Source organism: Pleuronectes platessa, chromosome 7 (assembly GCF_947347685.1).
Source record: "Pleuronectes platessa chromosome 7, fPlePla1.1, whole genome shotgun sequence".
Taxonomy (NCBI): Eukaryota; Metazoa; Chordata; class Actinopteri; order Pleuronectiformes; family Pleuronectidae; genus Pleuronectes; species Pleuronectes platessa.
The window spans coordinates 22,860,071-22,872,744 of record NC_070632.1 but is presented as its reverse complement, the minus strand read 5'-3'; the positions used below and the strand labels follow the sequence as shown (position 1 = coordinate 22,872,744).

The 12,674-nt window shown below is 39.1% G+C and overlaps 1 protein-coding gene across 1 annotated transcript in view; it reads right to left on the bottom strand.

Moving 5' to 3' along the window:
- The window catches only part of peak1 (pseudopodium-enriched atypical kinase 1), a 99,697-nt gene that overhangs the window by 36,162 nt on the left and 50,861 nt on the right, over window positions 1–12,674 (bottom strand). The gene's annotated exons all lie outside the window — the stretch shown is intronic.

Here is a 12,674-nt window from a genome sequence, read left to right as displayed (position 1 = left end):
TACAGTTCTAAAACAAAGGTACGACACAATAATGTACCTTTGTATTGACTGCATAACACAATGCTACACAAGGGTAAGTCTTTGAATTTCAACAGCCTATCTTTTTTAACTCCCATACATACACCATCCTTTCATCCTTCTCATTCATCCTATACACCTGAGGCTTCTCTCATCACTTCCCCCAGAAGTCATAGCTCAGTGAACTGACACGTCAGAGAAATACCCATCATGAGGGAGATAAAGCACTTTCAGAGACCTTTCAGAGACAGACTGCCAAGATGTCACAGTGCATTTAGCAACCAGTAGATATCAGCCAGAGAAGAATGCCACCACTGTAATCTCATCTCTACCCACATTGGTTAAATAGATCCTGACTCAACAGTGACTGTTTTTTTTTCTTCTCACTAGATGGGTAGAGGGACAATTGATTATTTGGTTTCTAGGTGTGGGTTTATGTATGTGTAACTTCTCTGAAAAAAATTATTGAAAGTCAGACTAATATCCCGTAGCAGTTGTGATAAGTCCCAATATCTTTGCAGAATACAACTAACCTGCAACACTGCACAAAAATAACCTTCAAATTTATATTAGCGGCTTTGGGTTGTAAATATGATGTTGCCTTGAAATTCCAGGGTGTGGAATACCAGACAACATCACAGAGTTAAAGGTATATAACTACCAGTGTCTGTCAGACACAGAGAGAAGCGGCACAGTTCGCTAAATGTCTGACATGGTCAACAAAATGATAAAGTTAATATTCTGCCAAGGCCCAACAGTCACCTAAAATTCAATCAAGCTGAATCAAATTATTAAGTCCCAGAGCTACTTTCTTAGATAATGTGAAACCACAGCAATGTGGTGTTTCAGTAAAAATGCCTAGAAAGCAACAGTGAACTTCTACTTAAACATCAGTTTTGCAATAAAGAGAAGGACAAATTGATGTATAGTACAAGCATGACTATTCTGGGATGAGCTACTGGGCATAAATAGAAGACTTAAGATTCAAATGAGGTTGTTGAGACTTACAATACCAGTGAACGTGGGGGAAGACCGAGAGAGAACCGACACAACAAACTGGGAGCACTGAAAATAATAATAGATGGAAAGACTGAGATGTAAAGAAATGGGGCATCAAAACCAAGTTCTATTTAGTTCTTCCACACTCAGCTCTCCACAGAGAGGCAATGTTTTCCCCTGAGAAAAGACAGCACGCAGAGGACTGAAGTTCATTTCCCACCCAGAGCACATTCATGCAGAGCGTGAGTGAGAGCACGCTGAGCCTGGAACACAATAATGGAATAACTGAGGCTGAAAGCTGAAGCCATGAGGAGATGGGATATAGGATTTTCTGCCGCTTTATGGCAGGGGGCTTGAATGATAAGACAGCCGTGGCACTGGGACAGACAAGCGCAGAATAGACATGAAATATGAACAGAAGTGCAGTGGAAGAAGCCGAGCAGTGGGAGAAAGCTGTGCACAGTTAAGGCAAGAGTAATCCAGCGTCATCATCACAAGTCAAAATAATCTCAACAGAGCGGTCATTTAGCCTTACAGTATTATATCAAGATGTTACCAAATCAGCCAACACAACACATTGCATTACTGTCAGGAATACAGTAAATAACCAATGCTACTTTCAACCACACCAGACTTCATGCTACTGTTAATTATGGTTAAGCTGCATTTTTTGTGTAATTAACTTATTTTTTGTTGTTTGTGTGAGTTATTAGACAAACAAACACAGTTGAAATAATATTAAAGCCTGATACATTATTATTTGGGCAGGAACATGCTCTATTTCCATTTTCAGTTGAATATAGCTGCCTACTTTTCTAGCACGGTAAAAAACACTCAGTGATTCTTTTAATAAGGAATACTATAAAGGTTGCAATAAATTACAAATTGCCATTGAAAACAAAACAAGCCGATTTTGTCAAATTTATGCTAATTCTAAAAGGTGAATATCATTTAATGTATGTACTTTATTCTCCCCTATACTTCACTTTAATTTATGATTATAATGTGTCCTTTATATTTCTAGATATTAGCTTTTCTTGGCTTTCTCTGTTTCTAACCTATGGAAAGTGTCTTTTAGCATTGATAAAGATTATAAATAAATGATACAGGAATTTATAATAATCATAATCATAATAATACCATTCATAAAACTAATAAGAACATGTTAATGTAGAGAGTGTTATCTCCATATCAATATGTTGTATCCCTTTTAGTTGTTTTTATTTGAAAAAACTTGAATTGTAATTATTTATTAATTGACATACATAGAGGATGATACTTCTGCAATAAATGGTAAATGGATTTGTATATATATATAGCGCTTTTCTAGACTTGATGAACACTCAAAGCGCTTTACAGTACAGTTTTACATTCACCCATTCATACACACATTCATACAGTGCATCTATTCATAGCACTTTGTTATTCTATGGGGGGCCATTCAGGGTTCAGCATCTTGCCCAAGGACACTTCGGCATGCAGATGGGTCAGACTGGGGATCGAACCGCCGACCTTCAGGTTGGAGGACGACCACTCTACCCCTCAGCCACAGCCGCCCCAATAAGGTAATACAAGAATACAATATGAATGTAATTTATTTAAGGCTCTGGCCTGATTTGTACCCATCACACCTAAATCCATCCCTCACTTATCTCATCATTTCACTCAGTCATTGTGCGGGATAATATCCACAGCAACAGCTGGGAGCACATCCTGTACAGCGACAGGCTCTGAGCAGTTCAGTTCAGCACTTTGGTGAAGGGCACACTGACAGCAGCAAATAAAATGCAGGCTGCACTTACTGCTTCCTTCCCTCACGTTTTTCTCAGCTCATCCAGGGATTTAAAATGATGACCCTCAAAAGTCTCTCCCCATGCAGCCATTAAAGCAACACAACCTCTAAGTCAGTGGGTGCCATTGACTATTCTCTTGACTTAGTCATGGGTGCTGATGGCGCATAACATGTCTATTTAAGCATAAACCATCTTAAGTTGTTCAGAAAAAAACAAAAACTCAGACAGCCAGGGGACAAGTAATATGGAATGATATTTCCTATAGTATGTGACACTGACAGATTCTGCAAATATCTTCCTGAGCTATGTGACTAAAGGGTGTGATTTAGTTTTCAATTCCAGGGGCAAACCCATTCTGATTCATGGATGACTTGCTCCACATAATTCCCAATTTCTACCAACTTTCAGCTTGTATCCACAGACACACGCTGTCAAGAAGACTGAAATGACTCCACTGAATGTCACTTAAGTTTCAAGGAGCTTCTCGACAGGTATACGACTCTCCCTAGCTCCTTAACTGAATCTGTGTTTCGGTTCAAATTAATTATGAAGCTTGTATTGTTTTATTTAAAAGTAAAGCACAGGTTCAATTGAAGAAGAGTAATAAGTAATCTCTGCTTATTAACATTAGTTTTTCGACAGCATATGACAGCTGAAAGTGCCACTGAAAGAGAAAAAGGCGGGTTTAAGTCAGCTATCATATCTTTCTATCCATATTTCAAGTACTGAAAATTTGCAATAAAATTGCTATAATAAACTCTTATTACGCTAGCCATGAATGGGGGAGTTTATACACTTGTTATGAGAGGGATTTCCATGTTCACAAATATTGATTGAACAAAGGCTGAAGGAAAATAAAATGGATTCTGAGAGAGAGTGTGAATACCATTTAAAATATATGAGCTTCATAGAACAGATAAATATGCAACCCTTACAAGCAGCTAGTGTCCAAATAAGATTTATTAGGCTAAGATATTCATGTGTCTTTAGTTCACGGAGCAATTTGAACATAATATTTTTTTTCACTATTGGCCTCCCTTTGACAGTAATGTTGTATATTTTCACTCGCCAAAAGCTGAATCATTTATTTTTATAATTTAATAATTATAGGGCCTGATATTGCAAAAAAAATTGGTAAAATTCATATCATTATTGTCATTATTATTTCTAATATTCAGCCTTGTCTAATGCAAATGGATTTTTCCCATAGTAGTCCACAAATTTAGCAAGGACTGGAACAATAAATGAAATGCACTCTTCCAGGCACTGTGTATGTTACTGTTGTTACCAACAACACCACCACCATGTGATGCCAGTCTCAGCCCATGGAAGTCATAAGCTTGTTTAGACTTCTGTCTGCGTTGTTTGAATGAAACACTCTGAAACACTGAGACTTATTTTGTCTCTGCTTGGGAGATTTGTGCGAGAAAGAACTGCCTGTAAAAAACGTTGGCTGCAGTTCAAGTTGCAGAGCAGTGAGCAGCTGGAACAAAGACGTCTGTGCAAGGAACAAACACACCATGAAACCATGATGAGCAGTTTATAGGCAGCCTGTCTCTTGTGTTGACCTGTTAGGAGATGTGTTTACTTGCTTAAAACCCAAACTGTAAAACTAGGTTACAAAAAGAAAAAAAGAGCACAACACAGCAACAATAGTCAGAAGGAGAAAGCACAAATGTATCATGTCTGTATTTTTCTTATTTTTAAACTACCATAGAAATGGACAACAAACTTTAAACAGCATGAGAAGTAGGGCTGTCATTTTCCCCAAAATCAGGTTCAAATAAATTTGACATGACACACAATTCATATGGTACAAAGATGAGAAGACAAGACGACAAACAGCCTTACATTTGTTTTCTACTCTACAATGTACTGTCTAGAACCTACATGTCAAACTCAAGGCTCTGTTACATGAACATAAAAGAAGAATGTAGCTGTAGCTAAATGTGTTTTCTTTTTGCACTTTATCCAATATCCCGTTTAATTTATGCTGACCCTGTTTGGCCCTTGACGTAGTCCCAGTATTTAATTTTGGCCCTCTCTGTGATTGAGTTTGACACCACTGCTCTAGAACATTAAACAGCACATGCTTTTCAGAATTCTTTGGTGTCTGTCAGGAGGATCAAGGTCAATATATCAAGCTAACAGTGGCCGCCCTCTGCTGTTTGAATATTAACGTTTCCCATGTTCAAATGAAAGTTTGGATTTCTAACAAAAAGTGAAGGCCCTACTAAGAAGTTACTGTTCAAAGCAGTTAGCTACATGCATAGCTACAAAAGTCGCAACGTCTCTTAACAGGTTCATTGGAAGACTACTATCTATTAACAAAATAATGACCAGATTGGTGGTCAGTGGTTCTAAACTTGAAATTACCTTCCACACACAAGATAAGCGATCAGCATTGATATCCCACCTCCATTCTGTTCTTCAAGAAGAGCGGCCATCTTTTCATATAGACCGACCAGTGACTGATTGACCAGATTGTCCAGCTTAATCTTTCACTGGCCCTGTCATCACCCGATTAATTTGCATTTGTGAACTGGTCACGAAACCCTCAACTCATTTTCAAGGGGGGTTATCTACACTCGCAAACCAAATTGCCTCTTGATGCAATTGGGTAAACCTAAAACTAATTAGAGCAGTGCATTGTGTGACATCTGAAGTGACCAGCATGACAAGGTTGATGAATTAAACTTAAAATCTTCTGTTAAGGAGATTCAACAGACCTCTCCACATTAGCAGCATCCATCCTCGTTAACATACAATCCCTCAGCGGCGCTCCTCTTTCAGTGATTGTATCAAACTTGGCCTATTTTAAATTAACGATTGGAAAGACGGATAGTAATCTGTCTGAACAAGAGGGGGGCCAACCTATCTGTGAAAGTAAATAAACATGAGCTAACTGATTGGTCTGATTTCCAGGCTAAGTCATGACTTTAAAATTCACGTGATCTGCACAGAATGCTGCAGGGAGAAAAAAACACCTGGAGGAAAACAAACACACCCCTCACACAAACATCTCACACACACAAAAAGTAAAAAGAAACTCTAACTACAGACTTTACTGTGAGATTTATGTGCCAACGTATAGTGACATGGTAATCTAGAGAACGTCCCGAGAGATGCATTCACAATCCAAACAAGCCAGCGAGCTGACAACACACAGACCACCCCAGAGAGCCAGACAAGAGCAAAGAGGTGAGAGGAGACACAGAGGAATTGGTCCACCCAAGTTCAGCTGTAACTGTTTCGTAGCTGGTTCTGAGTACAAGCAGAAGTTTTACCAGCCTATTTCTGATCTAATTTACTCTCACAAAAGCTGTTTTCAGATATGAAAACCAGAGAATGTCCGCACACGTTCACAACAACAAAGGAATCTCTGCTGCGTTCAGCAGGCTGAGGCAGGATGTAACATATTAATGCCGCAGTGGAGATCACATGTTCTTGTATATAGCACATCAATACCAGCATCGGCTCTTATCACATCTGCGTCGGTGTCTTCTACAAATATGGCACCACTTTTTTTCATCCTGAGATACCTGTATTCCTTTTGATTTTAATACAGCCTCTCAAGAGAATATCCGGAGATTATTCAGACTTCAGTGAATGTCTGAAAGAGGCTATACTATTTGACCTAAGTCTAAGAATCTTACTGTAGTTACTTCAATGGAAGGAAGTATAATGAACTATTAATGCCCAGAAAAAAAGATAAAATCGTATGCATTGCAAGCAATAACCAGCAAAAATTCTGAAAAATATAATCCAACAGCCACAGCATCAAAGTCCTTCAAGCGACTTTCAGTGAGAAAGAGACACAGTTAGAGGGATGTAGAGGGAATATTGCATTTTGTCCAGGAAGAAAAATCACAGCCAACACTGTATAATAAAAAAAACGAAGGGGGAAAAAAGGCATCATCTGTGTATAGATGATTGTTGTGATCATGTTTGTATATACATTTTTCAATCTGAGGACAGCTATCGACAAGATCTTTCAAATGCCAACGACTGTAAAGATTAAGGAACTATTTAATATTTGGGGACCACTGATGTATGAAAACTTAATACTGTGCTATGATCCTAGAAAAAGGAATTAGAAATGCCGGAGGAGCGGCTCTCACTGAGGATTGGTCTTTACACTGTTCATGCTGCATCAAGGGCTCATTCATATTGATGAAACAGAGAATGGACTGAGTGTAATGGACTGAATCCACTATGATGTACTAAGTGGCTAGACGACTGGCTATCTGTGTGTGTTTGTGTGTGAGTGTAGAGATATAAATTGCGTGTCATTATGCCAAAGTGCTGAAGCTGTTTTGTGTGCTCACGGGGGTTATAGGACCTGTAGGTAAATCAAGTTAACTGGACAGTCACAAAAGCCTTAAAACATGGCAAAATGACAAACAATTTGTACAGAGGAGCATACGTTATGAACACATAACTACTAAATGCCACAATTTATGCCTTAAGCTAGGATGCTTTTAATGTTCTTGAAAGGTAAAACATATTTCTCCTTTGTGACACCATTTCTTGTCCCCTGTAGATCCTTCAAGTTTTTGGTCCTCAAACAGTAAACAAACTGAAAACAAGCACTATTAGTAGTAGTGCTTACAGACAGTGATGAATAATGTGAACACCAAACAACATCAGTATGAATCTCCAACAGCTTGTTCACTGACAGATCGGACTTGGAACAGGCAAATCAAAACCAGATATTGTCAAAACAATGTCCTCACTATAGTAGTGAGGACATTATCCCTCCGGAGTCCCAAATGTCAGTTGTTTAACAACTTGAAGTTCGGAAAAAGCTGTGGAAATCTTATCCATAGGATGTTAAAACACGGCTGAGAAAGTCAGATTATGTCGATAGCAGCAACTCATTAAGCAGCAAAAATGCTCTATATGCGGTTCCCACTTGCACCACAAAAGTTAAGGGTTTGTGATTAAAGCACACATGTACATGTAAGAACGTGTGTATGAGGAACGTCCCATTCTCCTCAACTATTCTTTACCATGAAATGAACATAAAAACAATTAAAGTCTTAAAAGTCTCCATCGGGGTGAAGGCTGTCAGAAGAGCCAATTGATTAAATTATTAGATGTTATCTCTGCAGCCTGAAAACTGAGTGCAGGGAAAAAAAGACAAATCAGGAATGTGGCAGAAAGGTGGTGGTAGAGTCAGGTCTGTAGGGGTCGACTATAGAGCCCGACTTGTGTGAATTCTTTGGGGCTGATACCGATATAAGACAGAAAATAATTATTCGGATTACCAAATATCAGCTGATATATAAATTAAAAATATTTACAATTATTCCTAAGAAGTTTTTATCTAACTCTTATGACAAAAACTGATATACATACTCAAGGTTAGGCTCATATCTGCCAATTCTTATCAGCTATTATTATAACTAATTCAACATTCCAGCTCCTGACGTGCCAGTTGGGACTATTTGAGGAAAAAAAGAGCACATTCATTCACTTGAGTCAGGGAGAGAGTATCAGTACCAGAAACTCAATGACAGAGTGAGAGCAGAGCTAAAAAAAAAATGAAGGAAAAAGGGAAAGCAACAGCATTCCACTGCAGTGTTTGGTATTGTGCAAGCTCTGGGAGAGTTGTTGGAGTCTGGTCTGGGAAAGAGCCAGTGTGGGTCTCTGGGGAGACCAACCCGCTGGCCTCCAGACAAACACCAGCAGAGGGGCAGAGCAGGCACAGCCAGATGTGTGAGATGTGTGGGAGTGCAAACTACACACAAAGACAACACAGGATATATGGCCTTGTTCATTCCTGGCATTAAAATGTGTCTCGGGTGACTTGATCTGAGCTTTAAGTACGCCCTATCGCAACTATCATTAAAATGCATCTCAACAAGCCTCCTGAAAGGCCACTGTACTATATACAAATAAACACCTACATCATTTCTGTTTAAATACCAACTTGTTGTTGTTGTTTTAACCATCTGAGGGCATCAATGCACTTCCTTCCTCATCTAGTCAGAAAGAATTTAAAGAGAAGAAAAAATCAAAAAATACAGGCTAGGTCTATTCCTTGGCGAGTTCTACTCAAATTTTGACGCACTGGAAATATATCTCTATGGGCTTAACAAAATGTTCAGAAGTCAAAGCAAAGCCAGCATACACAATTAGTACAACATGTATTTGTTTGTGAAGGAGCATATGCAAGTATGGGATACTATTAATGGGAGCTGCATATCTTCTACCTGATCCCATAAATTCTGAGCAGGAACAAAATGTTCCAAATGTTCAAGGAAAAATCACACTGCGTGACACCTTATTGTTCCCAAACTCTTTGTCACTGGAGCAGGTACAAATGTGCAACATGAACATTGTCAGTTCCGTCCTTTTTTAGCTTCTGGAGAGCCATTTATGCAGAGGAAAAACATCTCAAGTGTCCAAAGTCATATGCAGACTATGATGTGGTACATTCCCCTTTCATAACACTACTTTAGAAATCACGGTGGTGGCAAGGGGGAACAAAAAATAACCTTTAACTTTAACCCCAAGGAAAACTGTCAGGCAGAGGGTGATGAAACAGATCTGTAGTCTGCTCAGTGGGAAACTCAATGGTGGTTTGCTTGCCCTGGTCAAACATGAACAACATTTCTTTTAACATCTTCAATAAATAGCCTAAGTCTAAATAAGTATTTTTTCTTTTCTTTTGTCACATATAATTTCAGTCCTGTAATTATTTTCTGGTTTTGGAAAAACAGGATTTAATGTACAATATACACAAAACATACCAAAAACTTCTACACACAGCACTACAGCAGGTCTGTATTAATGTACAATCCAGATGTGGGGCTATAAATAACAAGCGTGTCATCATCATCAAAAAGTTTTCTTATTTCTCTATCACATACACACACACACACACACACACGCACGCACGCACGCACGCACGCACACACACACACGCACGCACGCACGCACGCACGCACGCACGCACGCACCCGCACACTCAGTTTCACTCACTCCTCGTCTCCACACTGTGGTTTAAGACTGATTACCCAGGGGCAGGTTGGTCATGCCTGTGGAGAAGAGAGGATGGTTTTCTCTTCCCCGATTCCTAACTAACGCTGTTGAGGGTAGCATCACTGGGTATTTCTGGGATTCTAGTGAGGATGCATTGAACTGCAACCAGTTGGGATCGCAGCAAATTCTCATGGTTTCAGGACTTTAATATCACAAATACATCTAACTGCCTGAACTATAGTTGCCTTTGCTAATTTAGGCAGAGCAGACAGCACGTTGTCATCCTGTCAATGAATATAATATTCATTTGTAATAGCTATGAAACTTAACAGTTTAGTGTTCCCTTTCTGTCAGCATCTTTCTCAACAACTTTATTCTTTGCTCATTAGGAATTATTGAAAGACTACAAAATATTGGTGCTGTCAGACTAAGTTCAACATCAAATATATATAATATACTATGCTAAGTATTTTAGAAGACTACTACGTAAGGTAAGGAAAAGATGAATAAAGTAGTACTCCTGTTACTTTAAATTAACTCTAGCATACTCCTGCCTTAATTAGTCCTTCTGAAGTGCAAGCATGAGAAAGAAAGTGTATAGGCAGAATATATAGGAAGCTGCAATAGACAGAAACAGCCCCAAGACAAAACCGAAGTTGCTGGAAAAAAAGCTTGTCCTACTTTCTTCCAAGAACAATCGCCTGCTTCTGCTACAGCGTTCAACTCGGAGACAAATGAGGGGGGGGGGGTTTGATAAGAGTTCGCAATTACCACCAATAAAAAGAAACGGTGGTTTCTGTGGGTGTAGAAACTACCCCATCCCTCTTTTCTTCATGGTGGAGTTGGACTCAAGACTGATGGTAACGGGGGGACAGGCTTATTTCACTAATGATTTAACCACGGCTCTGCCTGCTTACTGTGCTCTCTGGAGCATTGCTATGCTAATCCCATCCAGCTTATAATAGGAGAACCTTCACAGCTGCGTATGGTGTTGTGTGAAATCGCGATATATTTTAAAACGTGACCGACTTTGATGAAAGAGGTAGGAACAGGAGGGTAAAAGAGAAAATAAAATCATTGTACTACTTAAAGAATCTTAGCTTTATATTGGAAACCAACTTCAATAAGTTGACATTACTTGAGTCTTAGTCAAAAAATAATGATTCTGCATGTGAATGTGCAGAATCTATAGGCATCGGAAAAGATTTTGGAGATGGAAGTCTTATGTTTTCTGTTTCTAATTTGACCCATCATGTTTGAGCAGGCTTTGCCTCATCCAGGCAGCTCAATAGCACAACAACAGCAATAACAACAACAACAACCAATCACAATCAGTGAATAGCTGTTTACTGCATTTCTGTTTTGGATAGACACATATAGCTTTCATTCTTGTAGTATGAAGGTTTATCTATCTCGTAGTGGTTCCGATGAAAGTGAGGTGTCTGTGTTCAAGAGGAGTGTTAACATAAATGAGCAGGTAAGTTACTTTGGTAAAGAACAGTGGCAACAAACAGTGCAAATACAGTTTCCACTACAATCCACACTGGATCTGTGAACTTAGTTAAACATTTTAGAAAATGAACTATGAACGTGAACTAGTTAATTTTCATGAACTAAACCTTTAACTAGATCTTTTTGAGTGTGAACTGGCACAACACTAGAGGTGTGGGCCAAGAAAAACAACTGCTGGCATCAAGAGCTCCAATTACAGTAAACACAACACCTCCATGCTTTACCCTGCCAGGAGCTAAAACAAAACATCAGCAGCAGATACCAAGGGATCCCGGAGAAGGCAGATGCAGCGGGAGCGTGTCAACCTACGCCACTTTATTGCTTTCAGGTGAAGTGCAAAGGGGACGAATAAATCTATTATTATCATACAAGCACAGTATTTTATGTGGTGTAGACGGAGCACATGTAAACAGAGCAGGACCCAAACCTGTTGAGACACTACGACACAAATGACTGCTTTTCACCAAGCTGGCACTGAGGCATATGGAAACAGAGATCATTAGCAAGATAATAAGGGAAGCACAATGTCATTGATAAAATCCTGACAACAATAAGAATTAAAACTAAGCATTAAAGGATTTATATACTGTGAATTATCAGAGAACCTTGCAGTTCACTCAACTGTGCAGAGCATTCTAGTGTGTTTTATTATGATATTATTGCGATTTAATGGCAAGACAACAATATTTTTCCTTTTTCCTCTCGCTGCTTTCTCCAGCTTTGCACAGACAGGTGGCTATTTTCTGCACAAAAAAAACTGTACCTGCCCAGCACCAGCCAGCAGTCAAAATGGCACTAAGTAGGAGTTCATGCCCCTGCCAAGGCCCAACAGTCCCATATTGAAAACACATTTAAATTCACTCGATCAGATTTTTTTTATTTGGATCTGAAATTCAGATCCATGAAATATTCCCTAAGAATAGAAATCTTAAACGGCCCAACTCGGGATGTTAAAGAAAGTGGGGGCTAAAAAAATCCGGAATCTCCAATGAAATTTGACAGTTTTTTTCCTGACCCATACCACATCCACAAAGTTTAATGGCGATACGTCCAGCAGTTATAACGTTGCCTAACTAAATAACAGACTGACAAACAAAAAATGAAGTGTATAGCTAGCATTACTTTTGAGAAACGTTTAGTTGCCAAAGATCCATTTCCATCAGGAATTTGTGAGAACACAACAGGACCAAGATTAGAATTTGTCATGTGAAGGCCGACCCAATAACCGAATTGGCCAATACCATATTGCCCTAAGCAGCCGGTACCATGTCTCTCCCAAATTAGGAACATGTTAAGGAACTGAACATGACTCTGGTCCATGGGGAGTTACCAGTCTCACTTGGCATCAACCTTTAGAGTCAC